This window comes from Pleurodeles waltl, chromosome 2_2 (assembly GCF_031143425.1).
Source record: "Pleurodeles waltl isolate 20211129_DDA chromosome 2_2, aPleWal1.hap1.20221129, whole genome shotgun sequence".
Classification (NCBI taxonomy): domain Eukaryota; kingdom Metazoa; phylum Chordata; class Amphibia; order Caudata; family Salamandridae; genus Pleurodeles; species Pleurodeles waltl.
This window is the reverse complement of record NC_090439.1, coordinates 872,968,878-872,987,787: the sequence shown is the minus strand read 5'-3', so window position 1 is coordinate 872,987,787 and position 18,910 is coordinate 872,968,878. Positions and strand designations below refer to the sequence as shown.

The window sequence follows — 18,910 nt, the reverse complement described above, 5'->3', positions numbered from 1 at the left end:
CAATTTTCAAAAGCGAAATGCTTGCTGATAAAATAGTTAAGATAACATTTGCTCATTGTGATTATAAAAGGAAAGCAGGGATTCATACGTTTCTAATCTAACAATTTATCTAGGAACTATACAATTACCTATGAACATGTTAAGCATTGAATGATATACACACATATATTTATATATTTATACACACATACATTGTATACATACTTGTATATACATCCATACACACACACACACACACACACATTTAACTGTGAGTAAATATACACTTGTTAATTGGGCTTAAAGAGTATGTACATATTTTATTATTATAAAATAGTAATGATACATATTTTTTAACCCCTTCGTTGCCAGGCCTTTTCCCCTCCTGTGCTGAGCCTTTTTTTGGCTACGTAGCGCAGTTCGCGCTTAGGCCCTCATTACCTTTTGTCCACATAAGCTATTCACACCAAATTTGCGTCCATTTTTTCCAATATCGTAGGGATTCTAGAAGTGCCCAGAGTTTGTGGGTTCCCGGGAAGGAGACCAAGAAATTAGCCACAATACAGTTACATTTTTGTTTTTAAAAAATAAATGGGAAAAAAGGGCTGCAGAAGAAGGCTTGTGTTTTTTCCCCTGAAAATGGCATCAACAAAGGGGTTGTGATGCTAAAATGACCATCTTCCCAGCTTTCAGGAACAGGCAGGCTTGAATCAGAAAACCACAGTTTTCAACACAATGTTGGCATTTTACTGGGACATACCCCATTTTTACTATTTTTTGTGCTTTTAGCCTCCTTCCAGTTAGTGACAGAAACGGGTGTGAAACCCATGCTGGATCCCGGAAAGCTAAACATTTCTGAAAATTAGACAAAATTCTGAATCCACCAAAGGGTCATTTGTGTAGATCCTACAAGTTTTTCCTACAGAAAATAACAGCTGAAATAAAAAAAATATTGAAATTGAGGTAAAAAAACTGCAATGTTTCTACACGTTTTACTCTAACTTTTCCCTGCAATGTCAGATTTCTGAAAGCAATATACTGTAACGTCTACTGGACTCTTCTGGTTGCAGAGATATATAGGGCTTGTAGGTTCATCAAGAACCCTAAGTACCCAGAGCAGGTAAATGAGCTGCACCTTGCAATGGGTTTTCATTGTATACAGGGTATACAGCAATTCATTTGGTGAAATAAAAAGACTGAAAAATAGATATGAAGGAAACCTTTGTATTTCCAAAATGGGCACAAGATAAGGTGTTGAGAAGCAGTGGTTATTTGCACATCGCTGAATTCCAGGGTCTCCATACTAGCATGTGAATTACAAGGCATTTCTCAAATAGACTTCTTTTGTACACACTGTCTTACATTTGGAAGGAATAAATTGAGAGAAAGACAAGGGGCAATAACACTTGTTCTGCTATTCTGTGTTCCCCCAAGTCTCCCATTAAAAATGGTACCTCACTTGCGTGGGTGGGCCTAATGCCTGTGACAGGAAACGCAACATGAACACATCACATTTTTACATTGAAAACTGACATGTTTTTTGGAAAGTGCTTAGCTGTGGATTTTGATCTCTACCTCGGCCGGCACGTAGGGAAACCTACCAAACCTGTGCATTTTTTAAAACTAGACACCTAGGGGAATCCAAGATGGGGTGACTTGTGGGGCTCTCACCAGGTTCTGCTACCCAGAATCCTTTGCAAACCTCAAAATATGGCTAAAAATATTATTTTTCCTTACATTTCAGTGACAGAAAGTTCTGGAATCTGGGAGGAGCCACAAATTTCCTTCCACCCAGTGTTCCCCTGTGTCTGCTGATAAAAATGGTACCTCTCTTGTGTGGGTAGGCCCAGTGCCCGCGACAGGAAATGCACCAAAACACAACATGGACACATAACATTTTCCCAAAGAAAACAGAGCTGTTTTTTGCAAAGTGCCTAGCTGTAGATTTTGGTCTCTAGCTCAGCCAACACCTAGGGAAACCTACCAAACCTGTGCATTTTTTAAAACTAGACACCTAGGGGAATCCAATATGGGGTGACTTGTGGGGCTCTCACCAGGTTCTGTTACCCAGAATCCTTTGCAAACCTCGAAATTTGGCAAAAAAACACTTTTTCCTCAGATTTCGGTGACCGAAAGTTCTGGAATGTGAGAGGAGCCACAAATTTCCTTTTACCCAGTGTTTCCCCATGTCTCCCGATAAAAATGGTACCTCACTTGTGTGGGTAGGCCTAGTGCCAGCGAAAGGAAATGCCCCAAAACACTATGTGGACACATCAAAATTATCAAATACAAAAGTACCTGTTTTTGCGGGGGAGAAGCACCTGCGTTTTTGGTCCTGGGCTCAGCAGCCATATAGGGAAACCTACCAAACCCAAACATTTCTGAAAACTAGATACCTGAGGGAGTCCAGGGAGTTGTGAGTTGCTAGGCCTCCCTCCCCCACCCAGTGTTTTCTTACCCAGATATCTCAGCAAACCTCAAAATGTGGCCAAAAAAACACTTTTTCCTCACATTTTGGTGACAGAAAGTTCTGGAACATGAGAGGAGCCACACATTTCCTTCCATCCAGCGTTCCCCAAGTCTCCCGGTAAAAATGATACCTCACTTGTGTGGGTGGCCCAGGTGCCTACAACAGAAAAATGACAAAACCTGTAGAGATTGAAGGGATACCACAGCAAGTTGATAAGCACATATTTTTATTTTATACATCTTTAGGCTGCCTCTGCTTTGGTGACCCACACTATTGAAGTATCATTTTGCGTGGGCAACTGAGAGGGATGCTGGGTGGTAGAAACTTTGTGCAGAAGCAGTGATCCTACAAAGAAAAGTGAGGAAAAAAATATTTTTTAAGGAACTTTAGAGGTTTGCAGAGGAGTCTGGGTAAGAAAATGTGGGGGAGTCCACGCAAGCCACACCTCCCTGAACTCCTTGGGCCTGTCTAGTTTTAAAACATGTCTGTGTTTGGTAGGTTTCCCTAGATGAAGGACCAAAAACATAGGTGCCCCAAATCCCCCACCCCCCCCAAAGACAGGTACTTTTGTGATAGATCATTTTGATGTGTCCACGTACTTCTGTGATGTTCCAAACACTAAAATTGTGAAAAGAAACACACTTAGGTTATGTTCAAAAGACCCCTCACCCACCAACCAAGTTGGTGGCATGCTTCATCATCAGGGTTCCACCCGAGACACCTAGCGTGTCACAAGTGTGCTGTGACGCCTGATTACAGCGGAGAAGGTTTTGTCATTTTTAACACACACACTGATTGGATTTGGCATGAGGGTGAGTGATGGTTCAGTAGATAAAATTTTATTAACAAGAGATTTCACAAAGATGAAATGCACAGTTAATAACTGAAAGGCCAAAAAACTGAACCAATGACTCACAGCTCGAGAGCTGTAAAGCCATGACAAGGCAGTACATTCACACACCTTTCATACATGGCATGCACAAGACCATTCATGCCGCCAACCACGGTCCCAGCACATTACAACACTCGCATCGACAGAGAGCGCCACTCAAGGGCCCATCACTTATATACGCCCACATGCCTGATAGCTGATGGGAGTGTGTGGACTGGCGTTTGGCTGGCAGTGTTTAGCAGTGGCCAACAGCAAGTCACTATTTACACCGCCAGCCAAGCGCCACTCCATGCACACCTCCATCACTTCTTTTTTTTTAATCAACAACAAAACCAATAACTAATTATAAGTAAGTGAAAAAACTACAAACACAAAAGCTCTAACTAAATACATGGAAGTAATTCCAGCAAAGAAATTGAACACATGAAACAGGCAGTTTACTCTCACGGTATTTCCCAGATTTTTTTTTTTGTGTGGTAACTCTTGAAACAGCCACCCACACACAGCCAGGTTTTGAAGGACAATCTGGGAAGTATATTCGAGTTTCCCTCTGGATACTTCTTCGAGCACAGACTCTATATTTCTTAGCTGGAAAGTCTTTTTTGGGAGTGGGAGGAATGTGCTTAGCAAAGTGGTGATCTTTCAATCTAGCCACATCCTCCACCACTGCTTCTCTAGGAACTCGTGCTTGTACCACCACAATAAGGATCTCTATCACTGACTCCTGAAATTTCATAAATGTCATCTTTGACTCTGGAGAACTATCCTTGAACACAATAAAAGCATTAAAAGTTGCCAAGTGGAAAAGGTGAACCACTAACTTCTTATACCAAATGTAAGACTTATGAACAGTAGTATAAGGTTCCAACCTCTGATCAACTCTATGTACACCTCCCATGTGCTTTTATAATCTAAAATGTACACAGGTTTGCGCACTTCGGCAACCTGACCCCAAACAGTCACAGGGGAAGTACTCTCATTATGGATGGTAGTTAGCATGTAGACATTCCTCCTGTCTGCAAATTTCACAGCTAGCAGCTCATCATTCCGCAAGGGATTGCACTGTCCCCTCTCAAGTTTTTTTTACAGACAGGCTCCCTTGTATAGCCTTTTTGGTTAGAACAGATTGTGCCACAAGCAACAGTGTCCACGCTAAACAATTCCTTGAACAACTTCACTCCAGTCTAGAAGTTATCTACGTAAAATGGTGACCTTTGTTAAACAGTCTTCTACCAAGTTCCCACACAATTTTCTCACTAACTCCAAAAATGGGCGGACAACCAAGGGGGGTCTATACTGGAATCCCCTACCAGTGTAGACCCGGACATTATACACATATCCTGTACTACTTTCAGACAGCATATACATTTTAATTCCATACCTTGCCCTCTGGCTAGGAATGTACTGCCTACAAACCAAACTGACCTTGAACAGGACCAAAGACTTGTCCATAGCTATTTCTTTGCCTGGAACATAGACCTCTGAAAACTGATCTACAAAATGATCTAGGACAGGCCTTATATCAAAAAGACGGTCAGAATCAGGGTGATCTCATGGGAAGGCTAAAGCATTGTCAACAAAATGCAACATCCGAAGAAGAAGCAAATACGATTACGACTCACTCATGGTTGCAGGAAATATAGCCATTGCCATCAAGGGACTAGTAGACCAATAAGAAGCCAGTGACGGCTTCCTTATCAACCCCATCTAATAAGTCAAACCCAAGAACTTTTTCATCTCTTCCAAATTTGTGGGAATCCACTGGGTAGCTCTAGAGTGTGGCCTAAGTCTGGCAGTGTTGTCCCTCAAATACTGCTCTGCATACAAAATTAGTCTGCTCAACAATCTCTTTCAAACATACATCTTCCATTGACAACTCAAAGAAATTGACAGGCAAAAAGTTTTCCGTATTGACTCTACACCTCGGGAGACCCGTAAAGTCAGGCAAATCTGGCTGCTCCATGTTTGGGAAACCTTTGAGCTCCAGCCTGCTGCACTTTAGGCACATGAGTGTCCTCCTCTGAAACAGGCCCTTCATCTCCACTGAGAGTGGCTTCATCATCAGAAGATTCCTCTCGGACAGAAAATTCACTGCCAGAATCTCTCACTTGCTCCTCTGCCTCAGATGCAGAGTCAGTCTCATAATCATGGTCAGAAGACGACTCAAAAAGCATGCCAACAACCTGCTGAGCAGTCACTCTACGGCTAGCCATGATCCTTTCTAAGAAGTGTAACTTGGCAAATGTGCCAACAACAACCAGCACTGTCTAAAATAAGTAATAAACAAAGTGTGGCTTTATCAAAAGAGTAATCTACTCAAAAACTATACCACTCACTTGCCTGAAAAAGCTAGACTCACCAGCAAACTACTTTGCACAGACACAGCAATCACCAATGTTATCCCACAAAAAAGAAAAAAGAAAAGCAAATTAGACATAAGACAACACAAATATCATTGTGCACAAATCTAAGGACAATTTCACTCACAATCCTGCATTTAGTATACCACCTACAACACATCATTTGTGCATGGCAACAATACTATTTGGAGTAAATTGTTTTTACTTACCTAAAACATGCAATTTTGCAAACCACAGGTCAACCACTGCCAAAACAGCAAGGAGCCACAGCAAAGGAAGCAAAAGTTTTGAACTAGAACAAAAAGGAGAAATAAACTGTTATAATCACAAATGCAAATACTTCGCCAGTTGACAAACACCCCGCCACCAAGCATTTAGAAATTTTCCCTGGTGCCTAAGTGGACTCTGCCACTCTTGGGGAAAGATGGGCCTACAAAAAAATAGGCTGATCTGCCCCCAAGGGGGGCATAAATGGCCACCAGTTCTATGCCCCCTTTGGGGGACAACTCTTGCCCAAGCGGCAGCCCCCCCACACAAAAAACAAAACTAAAACAATCTCTGCTGTCTTTGTGGCTTCTGCTATTATTAAAAATAATAGGCCGATCTGCCCCCAAGGGGGGCAGAAATGGCCATAAACAATATGCCTCCCTAAGGGGAGCGACCCTTGCCTAAGGCCACCACCCCAAACAAAAAAAAACACACACTATCCCTGGTGCCTAAAATAAATAGGCTGATCTGCCCCCAAGGGGGGCAGAAATGGCTAACAGTTCTATGCCCCCCACAGAAATAAAACAAAGAAAAAAATCCCTAGCGTTCCAGTGGTTTCTGCCCCCCCCCCCCCTGGGGGCAGATCAGCCTACAAATATTAGGCTGATCTGCCCCAAAGAGGTGCACGAATGGCCATAGATAATATGCCCCCCTAAAGGGAGCGACCCTTGACTAAGGAGCCGCTCCCCTGTAAACAAATACACGAAAAAAGACAATCCCTGGTGTCTAGTGGGCTGCCCGATCGTATCCCCATCAGGCAGCAGGAATGCTAAAAAAGACATTGAGGGAAAGGAAAACCCTTTCCTTCCCCCCTATGCCTCTTTGTTAGGAATCCCTTCCCACCCTCCAGCCGGTGAAGAAACTCACCTGTTTCTTCTAACGTGCGCTGGAAGTAAATGGCTTTCAGTGTGACCAGCACCCTCTAATGAGATGGGGGAGGGGGTGGAAGGGGAAGCGATTCTCCTTCCATCTCTGCCCTGGAGGGGTGGGGTGAAGGCTCATGGGGGGAGCACTAGTGCTCCCCCCATTCTCCAATATGAGGATGAAATGGTTACGTCCTCGGCATAGGAGCACTGTACCGCGGGACGTAACCATTACGTCCGCGGCACAGAACCGGTTAAAGAAATACACATCTCTCTATATATAGACATAATCAGATTTTAAATGTTTACCAAAACAGGCATATGCAGTCCATTGCTGTGTGGATATGGTGGTTATGAAGGAAAAATCCTACTCTTGAGTAGTCTTCTGAAGACAAGATAGTTTCCGTGGATCATATATTTGGGGGTAATGAATTCCATAGATTGCCCGCTTAAACCAAGAAGGATGTACCATCTATAGCCTTTATCTTGTATGGTGGTGTTTTAAGGCGGGTGCCAATCTTGAGCAGAGGTTTCTTTATTGAATTGTATTTGGTGATTTTATTCCTGATGAAAAGTGGTCCTGTTGCATCTATTGCTTTGTGCTCTTCTGGCAACTGGTAACCAATGTAGTGCCCTCAATGTAGGGGAGATGTGGGCTTGTGGCCTTTACATGTAGTAGTAGTCTGGCAGCTGAGTTATGAATATGTTGTAGTTTTTTCATGGTAGATAGAGATGATCCATGGTAGAAGCTATTGGCATAATGTACTTTAGAAGGTGATGAAGCTTGATCGTGCTAATTTGCACGAAATGGACACTCATTGGATGGATTGTTCTGTTTATCTCACAAGAAAGAATACTCAAAAGTCCACTGGTAGTTCAACAGTATCAAAACAGGTTAAACATCCTCTAGCCATATGGTCACTAAGAAATGTAAAATACTACTGTACATTACATTGTATGTGTCTCAGATGCTGTTGTACACCATGGCATGGCCCTGTTAAATTATGTGTTTGGCATAAAGCACAAGGAATACCTGCATAGATGAATACAATACAAGGTTCAATGTGGCATCATACTAGTGACAGTTTTTTTGTTGTTGTTTTGTTCTCATAGTAACGTCACCAACCAACAGCCTCGTAAGGTTCATGCCGGGCACGTCCCTTTAGGTCATGGGATGGGGGGGATTCCCAGCCTAGCCAGTCAGGTGTGACTAATCATTGGACCTTAAACTCCTCAAGCACAACAAAACTTTAGGAAGTCCCAAAACCCTTTCCCTTTCCTTTTAACTTCTCTTTTATCTACCTCTCTGAAGAATAGTGCAGATCTTTTCCATGCTTGCCAGCTTGGAGCGTAGGGTTCACCCCAGCCTTTGCAGATTTCCCTCCTTGCCAGTAATATCAAGTAAAACAGTAGGTCTCTATGGTGCAGCTTGGGCGGGAGCAACCAATTTTCTGGGGCAAAATCCCAAACATGATTAAGCAAGGGCTCACCTCGATTGTAAGGTCCAAAGAGTCTGAGATTGTCTCATCCACCGCAGACCAGAATCCCTCTAATTTCGGGCAAGAAACTAACATATGGATGTCATCCGCCTTGCAGCTGCCACACCGCTTGCAATTGGAGGTTGCACGTCCTCTTAACTTTGCCAATTTTAGTGGGGTCCAATACGCTCTATGGAGGGTAAAAAAATGATTTTTTTTCTTAGGGCAGGAGATTTGACCACAGAATATAATGTAGCAAAGGATACTTGCCATAACTGCTCCAACATTTCATCCGGTAGGAACCGGACCACAAAGATTGCATTGAGTTCTCCACTGCTGCTAGAAGATATTGGTACCATTGTGCAACTTCCTTCTTTGTGGCCCCGAATGTCTGTAGATCTATCTCCATTTGAGTAGATTAAGGGCCCAGACCCCCTTGACTCCATTAACCTGCAAAACCTTAAATCTGGATATTGTCCCTTCCGTCCTGTTGCTCCAATACTCCCATGTCAGCCTTTGACCCTCATTGGCTAGCTGACCCCATCTGGTAACTCCGCTTTGGTTCAGAGGCAAAGCTAAACTGTCCAATAAACACTCTGGGGTCCCTGGTGAGTCCCAGATGGGAGCTAATTTACTGTAATATCTGATACCTAGGAGGGCTCTTATTTCGTACCAAGCCATGGCAGCTGCCTGTAACTACTTCAGTCTGACTTTCTTAAAAAACTTTGGCACCCCAAATTTGTAGAAGAAGATGTCCACGGATAGACCCGCCAACATTGCCCTGCATATGGACCCCAGTACCGACTTGTCCGGGGTCAGTAACAACATTCTGTTATTCTTTAACTGGTAGGCCCAACAATAAAGCTGCAGGTCAGGAAGGGCCAGCCCACCAACACCAACCCTTCTCCTCAGTTTTTTCCAAGATAGGTGTATGCCTTTACTGTCCCAGATAAATGAGGTTATCTTCCCTTGTAGAGTTGAAATTACTTTTTAATCAAAATTTAGGGGAATGTTATCAAATAGAAAGGTAATTTTTGGCAGAATAGACATCTTTACTAAGTTAACCCGCCCGTATATAGTAAGTGGTAGATTCCCCCATTTTTTCAGAGGAACACCAACCTCACCGTCCACCTTCTCCAGATTTCTATCCGCTAACTTTCCCACGTCCTGCGTTATTCTAATACCTAAGTACCTCATCTCAGAGACCCTTCTAGGATTCTTGCTTTTCTGGTTCCACATCATTATCTCAATTTTTTCCTCATTTATCTCTTAGCCAGCCACCTTTGAGAAAACCATAGCTTCCCTTAAAAGGTTCGGAAGGGCAGAAGTCACATCAGAGGATCTTCTTGTGTAGGGCGATCTTCCTATACAAATCTCCTACCACAAAAGGCTTTATCTGCTTATTTGACCTCAAACTCTCTGCAAAAGGCTCTATATAAAAATCAAAAAGGATCGGTGAGAGGGGGCAGCCTTGTCTAGTTCCCCTTTCTATCTTCACTGCAGAAGACAAACTGCCATTCACCAGGATTTTTGCAGTTGGCGCACTATAAATCCTTGCTAGCACAATAATTAAGGAATTGCCTATTCCAAAATGGGCAAACACCGTCATAAGATATTGCCAATTCACACGGTCGAATGCCTTGGGGCGTCCACAGTCATTATAGTTAACGGGATTTCCAGAGTTGTGGCCAGATCAATGGAGCCTATTAAAGTATGGTTGAGATCTCTCATATTCCTTCCAGACAGGAATCCCCTCTGATCTTGATGCACCAAGTAGCCCGAAGCTTTATTTAGACGGTCTTCTAAAATACTAGTAATGACTCTATAATCGCAATTAATTCGAGATATTGGGTGACGCTGTTGAGGGTTCTTGCCTGGCTTCAATATCAGTGAAATTACTGCATCATTCCAAGAGCTCGGGATAGCACCCCTCTGTAGCAATATAGCATTCACAATTAGGTTATGCCTGTGTGCCCTTCCCTCCTTATCTGAGAAATAAAATTATCCAAATCAGTCAGTTCAGAAAAGTTGTGCATCTTATTTTGCCACATGCCCTTCATAACAGCTGGAACCCTCAATTTTGCTGTCTCACGCAACTCCTTTAGATCCTCCAATCTTTTCCCCATCTCCCACTGCCTGTCGGCTGTCTCTCTGGAAATGTCAGATCTAATCCTGAAAGATGCCCCTAATGCTTGCAGTGAGCCTGATTTTAGAGCAAGACCCAATATTTTCTCTTTGACTGAATATGGAAGAAAATTTGCCAGAATCTTCAGAGGGCTCTTCTGCCCAGGGTGTTGTTTACAAGGGTCTCTGTGAACTCACTGAACTTCTCCTTCAAGATTTTCTATCCAACTACCCTGGGGAAAACTACAAATGATTTAATGTCCGCCCCTTCCAGGCCCTCTTTCACCCCCAAAACTCTGACATTGTTTCTTGTGGCATTGTTTTCTATTCTTTCAAGTTTAGTCTTTAACCGCGTCACCTCCTGGGCAGTTCCTTGTACCTCAGCTTGGAGGACCTGAAACCCATCTTCTAGAACTTGCGTTTGCTGGGTTAAATTATAAATTTTGGCTTCTAAACTAGAGAAGGTATCCTGAATTCCCTTCTGGTTTGCCTCTGATATTACGAAGCGCTCTTTAATTTCTTGAGATAGTTGAGTGAGCTTCTGCTGCACCAGGTCCCACCCACTGGACCCATTGTTCTGTGTGCTTAAGTCATCCATCTCTTGGGGTTCAGGCTGGACCCTACCCTCTCCCGTGTGAGACCCTCCATCGGCTAGATCAGGAGCGTCCACCGCCAAGCCTGCAAATCTGTTATGTGTTGATAGCATTGTTGCCGCTGGCGAGGCAACAGAAATAAAGGACTCCAGGGGGTCAGGTCTCTCAGATTCCATGTCTCTCGCTTTGTTACCATGATTTTTTATTTTCTTCTGTTTCGCCTTATCCTCTCTAACGCAGACACTTGAATCCGTTTGAATTTTAAAATAGGGTTTTAAGGAGCGTGTAATTCTCTGAGGGTTTTTATTTAGAGATACCTTTTCCTCAATTTGATAACACCCTACAACTGTTTTTGCCAAGGAGTTTTTAGAATGGGGGGCCTTCACTAGAAAACTCTTTGCCCAGGGTTTAGTCGCTGTAGCAGGGGCCTTTATTTTCATCTGTCCTAGGCCAATGTTGTCTCTGCCACCACCTTCTTGCGAATGCTGAGGCTTAAAAGACCTTAAAGAATATCTCTCAGCGCAGCCCAGCTTCATATAAGTGCATTTCTCACATACTGGAGGCCAGAATCAGCCTCAGCCCCCTAAGTCAATTCACCTACTAGGCGTTGTACCACTTCCACATTCTCCATTAACTGAGGGTTCTGGCCGCTGCCCCTTTATCAGACACTCCCATCTGCCTAGACTCCTCACCTCTGTTGCAGCACTTTTCTCTCCTCTGAACTGACAGCACTGACTTGTGCTGACTCTGTCACTGCCTCTCCTGCCTCTCCTGTCGTGGCTTCCTGGAAAGCTGCCTCCATTGTGCCGCACGCTGCGCTCGGAGCACCCCAGCAGCCAAACCCCAGCAGGGGACGCCTGTGGCCACCATCAGTGAAAATAATGTTGGTAAGAGGAGAGGGGCCCCGCGCACCGCTGCGCCGCTCGCCACAGGCAGCGTCCATCTAGGAGTGCGGCAATTATTTGTAATAGGCTCATCATTGAACATCACCCAAAAAAGTTTTTTTATTTACTCACAGTTTCTTTTTTAATGATTTTTATGTTTTTCATTTTTCTATTTTCTGTTGGAATTGCTCAGTTTTCCTGATTTAGCTTTTTTCCATTTTGATGGCATACCTTGGTCATGTATCAATCAATCAATCAAGTATTTGTAAAGCGTGGCTTGTCACCCATGAGAGTATCCAGGCGCTAGGAGCAGGTCTTCACTCATAAAGCCAGGTCTTGACCTGGAAAATTGCATTAATGACCACTCTGCTGGAAAAGCCCAATGTAGATCCTCTGGTATGGTCTACTTATAAGCCAGTATCTCTTTTACCAATATTTTCGAAAATGTTAAAAAAAACATGTGAGTCTGCAGATAACAATGCATACAGAACAGAATGATCTACTCCACTCCTCTCAGTCGGGCTTTCGTGCCGGCTACAGCACTGATTCAGCGCTTTTAAAGGTCACAGAATTCCTGACATACAAACTGGATGAAGGGGGGGCATCTGCACTTCTGTTACTGAACCTGAGTGCAGCTTTCAACACTGTTAATCACAATATTCTACTCAGGAGACTTGACAAATTGGGCAAACAAGGTAAAGCATTAGCATGGATTAAATCCTTCTTGGAGAACCGTTTCTTCCAGGTGCATACCAATCAGTGTAGTCCAAAGCTATATGCTTTCACGTCAGGTGTGCCTCAGGGCTCCATTTTGAGCCCCCTACTTTTTAATCTCTACGCAAGGCCACTTGCTGACATTGTTGAGAGCTTTGGCCTTACTCTTTTCCTATATGCAGACGATACCCAAATTGTGGTATCTCTGGGGGTCATTCTGACCCTGGCGGTAATTACCGCCATGGCGGAGGTTGGCGGTAGCACCGCCAACAGGCTGGCGGTGCACCGCTGGGCATTCTGACCGCGGCGGTTCAGCCGCGGCCAGAAACGGAAAGTCGGCGGTGTACCGCCGACTTCCCGCTGCCCTTGAGAATCCTCCATGGCGGTGGAGCGTGCTCCGCCGCCATGGGGATTCTGACACCCCCTACCGCCATCCGGTTCCTGGCGGTTCTCCCGCCAGGAACAGGATGGCGGTAGGGGGTGCCGCGGGGCCCCTGGGGGCCCCTGCAGTGCCCATGCCAATGGCATGGGCACTGCAGGGGCCCCCGTAAGAGGGCCCCACGAAGAATTTCAGTGTCTGCTTTGCAGACACTGAAATTCGCGACGGGTGCAACTGCACCCGTCGCACCTTCCCACTCCGCCGGCTCCATTCTGAGCCGGCGTCCTCGTGGGAAGGGTGTTTCCCGCTGGGCTGGCGGGCGGACTTTCGGCGGTTGCCCGCCAGCCCAGTGGGAAAGCCAGAATGACCGCCGCGGTCTTTCGGCGGGAACTGCTTGGCGGGCGGCGACCGCCGTCCGCCGCGGTCAGAATCACCCCCTCTGTCTTCAAAGGACCACTTGACCACGGTTGCACTTCCTCTCTGCCTTCAGGAAGTAGCACATTGGATGAGTGTTAACTCCTTGAAGCTACATCAAGCTAAGACGAAGGTGCTATTAGTGGGTAATCCATTTATGCCACAGGGTCCGTATTTTTGGCCAGTGTCTATGGGTGCTCTTCCGCTCCCTGTTTCCTCTGTAAAATGTTTGAGAGTCTTGTTGGATCAGGACCTGTCCATGAAGCAACAGATAACTAAGGTGGCAGCCACTTGTTTTGGCATACTGAAATGGTTTTAAAAAATCCTCTGATGTATTCCTTTTACAGCACAGCACACCATAATTCAAGCCTTAGTTATTTCAAGGCTGGATTACGGAAATGTTATTTTTCTTGGGGTGACAAAAGCCCTATTTAAATGTCTTCAAACAGTAGAAAATGCTGCTGCGTACCTCTTGCTTTGCCCTGCACAATTCGCCAGTTCTGCCAACCTGCTAAAACCCCTCCATTGGTTGCCCATGGAAAGTCGGGTGCATTGTAAAACTCTGTTTTATGCACAAATGTCTTCATAATATTGTACCTTCCTACTTGAGTTCCTTAGTTACTAGTTATGTACCTAGGCGCACACTTAGGTCAAGCTACCAGAGCCCAGCTGTCATCCACAGAACATGGACAGCCTGCCAAGGTGGCCGTTCCTTCTGTTTCTTGGGACCTTAAATCTGGAACGTTTTCCCCCCACCCTTGAAAGACTGTAATTCCTTTTGGATATTTAGGAAATTGTTGAAAACTTAGCTGTTTCAACGTACAGGTTTATAACTTCTCCTTAGAGGTCTCGGTCTGTAACCTGCTTGGTAGCCATGCACTATATAAATTACGTAATCAATCAGTCAGTCAATCAATCACTCATTTCCTGAAATCAGTCAGCATAGGTGAGGTACAGCGGTGGAGGGCGTTTCAGGCCTGGAGGCAAGGTGGGAGAAGGAGGGCCTCTGGCGCGGCAGCAGTGAGTGCGGGGGATCTGTGCTAGGGCCAGGTGTGCAGAGCAGAGATTGTGGTGGGTGTGCTAGAAATTCCGATGTTGGCTCAGGTAGGGGGGGTCCCTGGTCGTGGAAGGCTTTGTAGGCATGGGTGAGGAACTTGAAGTGGCATCTTTTTGGGACTGGAAGCCAGTGGAGGTCTTTCAGTTGCTGGGAGATGTGGGCTCTCTTGGGCAGATCGAGAATCAGTCTGGCGGCCATGTTCTGTATTGATTGGAGTCTTTACATGGGTTTGGTGGTGGTGCCTGCATAGAGTGCATTTCCGTAGTCAAGACTGCTAGTGATGAGGGCATGAGTGACTGAGGGTGATGGGGAGCCACTTGAAAACTTTCCAGAGTATGCGCAGCGTGTGGAAGCAAGCTGAGGCGATGATGTTGACCTGACGTCTCATGGAGAGCTTGCTGTCTAGGATGATGCCGAGGTTTCGGGCATGGTCTTTCGGAATGGGAGTAGGGCTGAGCTCCAACGGCCACTAGGGGTTGTTCCAGAGGGTGGTGTTTTTGCTGAAGATGAGAACGTCTGTCTTGTCTGTGTTCAGCTTTAAGTAGTTGTCCTTCATCCATGCTGCGACGTTCTTCATGGAGTTGTGGAAATTTGTCTTGGTAGTGTTGGGGTCTGTGGAGAGTGATAGGACAAGTTGAGTGTCATCGGCGTAAGAGATGATGTTGATGTTGTGCAATATATAGTTTGAGAAAATGATTTATTAAGCTAAGCGTTAAGGTCTAAGCGCTTTCTGCTGACAAGTACTGACTCCTGCTGAGGCATCATATCTTTGGTAAAGAAATAACTACCTCAAGACAATGGTACTAGAGCCGAAGAGACGTGGTGGCCATAAAATCATGACTATGGGCTACTCAGTGGTTTCAATAGAGTACCAGCACCCTCCAATTAGAAATGTCTATCTAAAGATCTGGGGCTACTAGGAAGATTCAACCATTGTACAGTGCTCTGAAAGACACTTTGCTGTAAAGTGACATAAACAAGAAGCAGAGAGAGCAACACTCAGCTATAGTTGCCATACCCCTAAGAGATTATCAGCTCCTTGAAAGAATGCTTCTACTGAGTTTCTAAAGGTTGGAAACACTGAGACAAAGCTTCCACCCTTTTGCCTTGATGGAAGAAAACATACCTTCTGTTTGATTTGCAAGTTGAGTCATAGACGCTATGGCAATTTCTTTTATTTTCCATTTTCTGTAATCCACTCCAGAGCACTGAGGCCTTCTTCATGGCTGTTTTGGATGAACGACTGGCCATATTTGGCTCAAGCAAACCTTTTTGAACTGTTTGCCGCTTATAATTCCATAACAATACTATTGTGCTGTACGTCCTACAGAATTCAGAGGACCTGTGAAGGAAAGTAACTTCAGTTGTGGGGGAAATCACTCTGAAACATCCCTCTCATACAGTTGTGTTTGGTTAGTAGTCATAAAGACTATCAACTTGAATTTTACAGTATTGTTGGGATGGATTCTAGCCACCTTGTTGCTGTGCCAGTTCTCTCAGTCTTCCTTGCCATGCACGGCTTCTGTGGAAGCCTACAATGTTTCCTCAAAGTAGCGAGGATGCAACGGCGTCCTCCCTGGCTGTGATATTGGAATCCACATGGATTAGGTTCCCAATACCTGTAATTTGAATGTAGCATTTACTTCTTGTTTTTTACTTCTTATTTGGTTTACTTTAGGTAGAATATAAGAGTTATGAATTATTATTGCTACCTCTGCTTCGATGTTTTCTTTTCATTATTAGATATTTACCTACCTTCGGAATCCAAGATGGCTGACATGTTTTGAGTTATGTACTATCCTGTTCTCACTATATAAAGGAGCTCATCTCTAAGTTCAGTTGTGTCACTATTGTTGCTGAATCATTGCACACTTACTTGAATTCATGAACTTTGTGTTCTCTTTTGTTCCTGTAGTTAATCTCTCAGTCTCCTGAACCACTGCCTGGCAAGAAGGTGTTTTCTGGTCTCTAGTATTTTCTCCTTCTTGCTGAATTATTTTTTGGGAGTATAGATGGACTTTCTGTTACATTCTGGCACTTCCTCTGGAGATAAGAGGCCATTTCTTCGAACCAACAAGGTCATCTAAGTGTCACATAAAAGACCAGCCCTTGACAGGTTGCGACGCCAACATCTTCTGAAAATGGATCAGGTTCAAGAAGTGACTCAAATTCAAGACCTAGTGGCAGTTGTCAATAACTTAACACTGCAAGTACAAAACTTGGCCTCAGAAAATGCATTGATTCATCAGTCTTTCACCATTTTCACAACAAGGAACCCTGGGTATTCCGCTGTCTGGCTTAAATGATTTTGAAGTTTGATGGCAATCCCAGACAGTTAAAGGCTTTTATAAGTATTTGCCAAGTCCATTTAATCTTCAGACCTCACATCTATGCATTTGACAAATCAAAGGTGGGATTGTGGTGAGTAACACCACTGGTAAGGCTTTGGCCTCAGCTATGCCACTAATATCAAATTTCAGTTGTCTCTTGGATACTTTAACACCTTTCCTTGAGGAATTCAAAAGAAGGTATTTGATTTCCAAGATCATAAGTTTCAGGGGTCAATGGACCTTCATTCATGTATTTTGAAATTCAAGGTCTTGGCACGAAAAAAAGACTGGAATGACTCCACCCTCTTCACCCTTTTTTTAGAAAGGGTTAAGGGATGAAACAAAAGATAAACTTGCTAAGGTCGCTCGGCAGTCGGCCCTTTAAGACCTTATTCAGTGAACCATCCATATCTACAGCCTTCTTCAGGAAAGACATGTGGGAACCTCAGAAGCAGATCCGTCTCTAAACCATTGTTTAAAGCTTCACCCAAGTCTTCAGAGCCTGAAGATGAACCTATGCAAGTAGGTATCACCAAAGGTCCTTTAACTGAAGAAGAAAGGACAAGAAGAAGAATGCTTGGCCTGTGCTCACATTGTATTCATTTGAGCCGTTTGTGAAGCTCCTGCCCAGTTTGCTCTGCTCGCAGTTCCAAGACTTTGAGAAACTAAGTAGCTTGTCTCATGTGCAAGGAATAGAGGTGAGTGACAATCAAACACTCTTGCCCACGGCTCTGAAAGCATCTACTTTTGTTCTTCAAGGGAAGTTTTTAATTCATCCTGAACATCTCATGACATCTGTGCTCACGACTATGGAGTTTCAAAAATGTACATGTATATTCAGTGGTCCTCACATCATCATATTCCAGTTGTCAAGAAAGAGGTACTGATGGTTGTAGAAGCTGTCGATGGAACTTTAGTGGCCTCTTAGTAATTGAGGAGGCACAGCTCTTACCTCTCAAAATAGCAAACCACAACAAAACATTTACCTTTGATTTGATATCTTCTCACCATTACCCTATTGTTTTGGGAATTAATTGGTTAGCCTAGCCAGACACAATCCTTACATCAATTAGTCAGATAAAACGTTGGGTTCTGACTATTGGATATCTAATTGTACTGTGTAGGCGGGCGTCCCTCACCTCGCCTACCTTCGCGCAACACTGGCGGACGCCGAACGCCTCCTCTGGCTTGCGTCCACGTCGTCAAGGAGACGCGTGGGGGCGGAGACGACAATCGGCCCCGGACTTCCGGGTTGCCGGATGGCCACAAAAGGAAGACGCCGCGATCGATTGTGGTGGAGAAAGGAAGAAGGAGCAGGAGAGACGCCACGGATCCCCATCGAGAGAGGAGAAGACTTTGAAAGGTCCCGACCGGGAGGAGGCGACCGTAACCGGACCGACAAGCCGTGCTGCACCGGCGCCCCGTCCGGACTCTGTCAAGCCGGAACGACCGAGAGAACACGAGACAGCCTGCCACGGCCCAGGAGGGTCGTGGCTGCACAAGGTACGTGCCCTCTTCAGGGGCAGTCACCATAAAGAGGGAGAAGGGGAGGCGGAGGAGGGGGAGAAGTAGAAGGGGGAGGGCAGGGACTGGGGAGCTATCAGGGCACCTTCCCACCCGATCTCTAGCCTAACAGAGCCCCGAGTAGCCTACCCCATAAGCTCCTAACTCCCCACTAAAACACCACTTGTATATCACTTTTGGTTACTTCGTATCCCCTCACACCTCCCCTATACTAACCCATAAATCGAGAGACAAAAAAATACCATCCCACTTACCTGGTGTGTCATTTTGTCCTTTCGAGAGAATCGCGAGACCCAGAGGAGGACACCTAAAGCTCGTCACCTAAGAAGGAGACAAGAAAACCGTTAAAAGACCCGTAGAAACCCAACGCTCACGCAGAAGAGAAAGAAAGAAGACCCACCATTATATTTTTATTTGTTCCATCTCTCCTATAACTCTAATAAATCACGTAAAAACCCTGTCAAGGGTATTGAAATCTGCGTCCGTGTTCTCTGTAGCCCCGATCGTATCCCCACATACTGCTAACCAGTCTTCTCCTAAAAATCCTGTAGTTCATCCCGACAAACCTGCCTAGTGCGTTGC

The 18,910-nt window shown here is 44.8% G+C and overlaps 1 long non-coding RNA gene across 1 annotated transcript in view; it reads left to right on the top strand.

Annotated features, from left to right (window-relative positions):
• The window catches only part of LOC138274262 (uncharacterized), a 66,588-nt gene extending 48,264 nt beyond the window's left edge, over nt 1–18,324 (top strand). Inside the window, exon 3 of the long non-coding RNA XR_011200369.1 lies at nt 16,390–18,324. This is a non-coding gene — a long non-coding RNA (uncharacterized lncRNA). The remainder of the gene's footprint in view (nt 1–16,389) is intronic.
• Nucleotides 18,325–18,910: the final 586 nt, after the last annotated feature.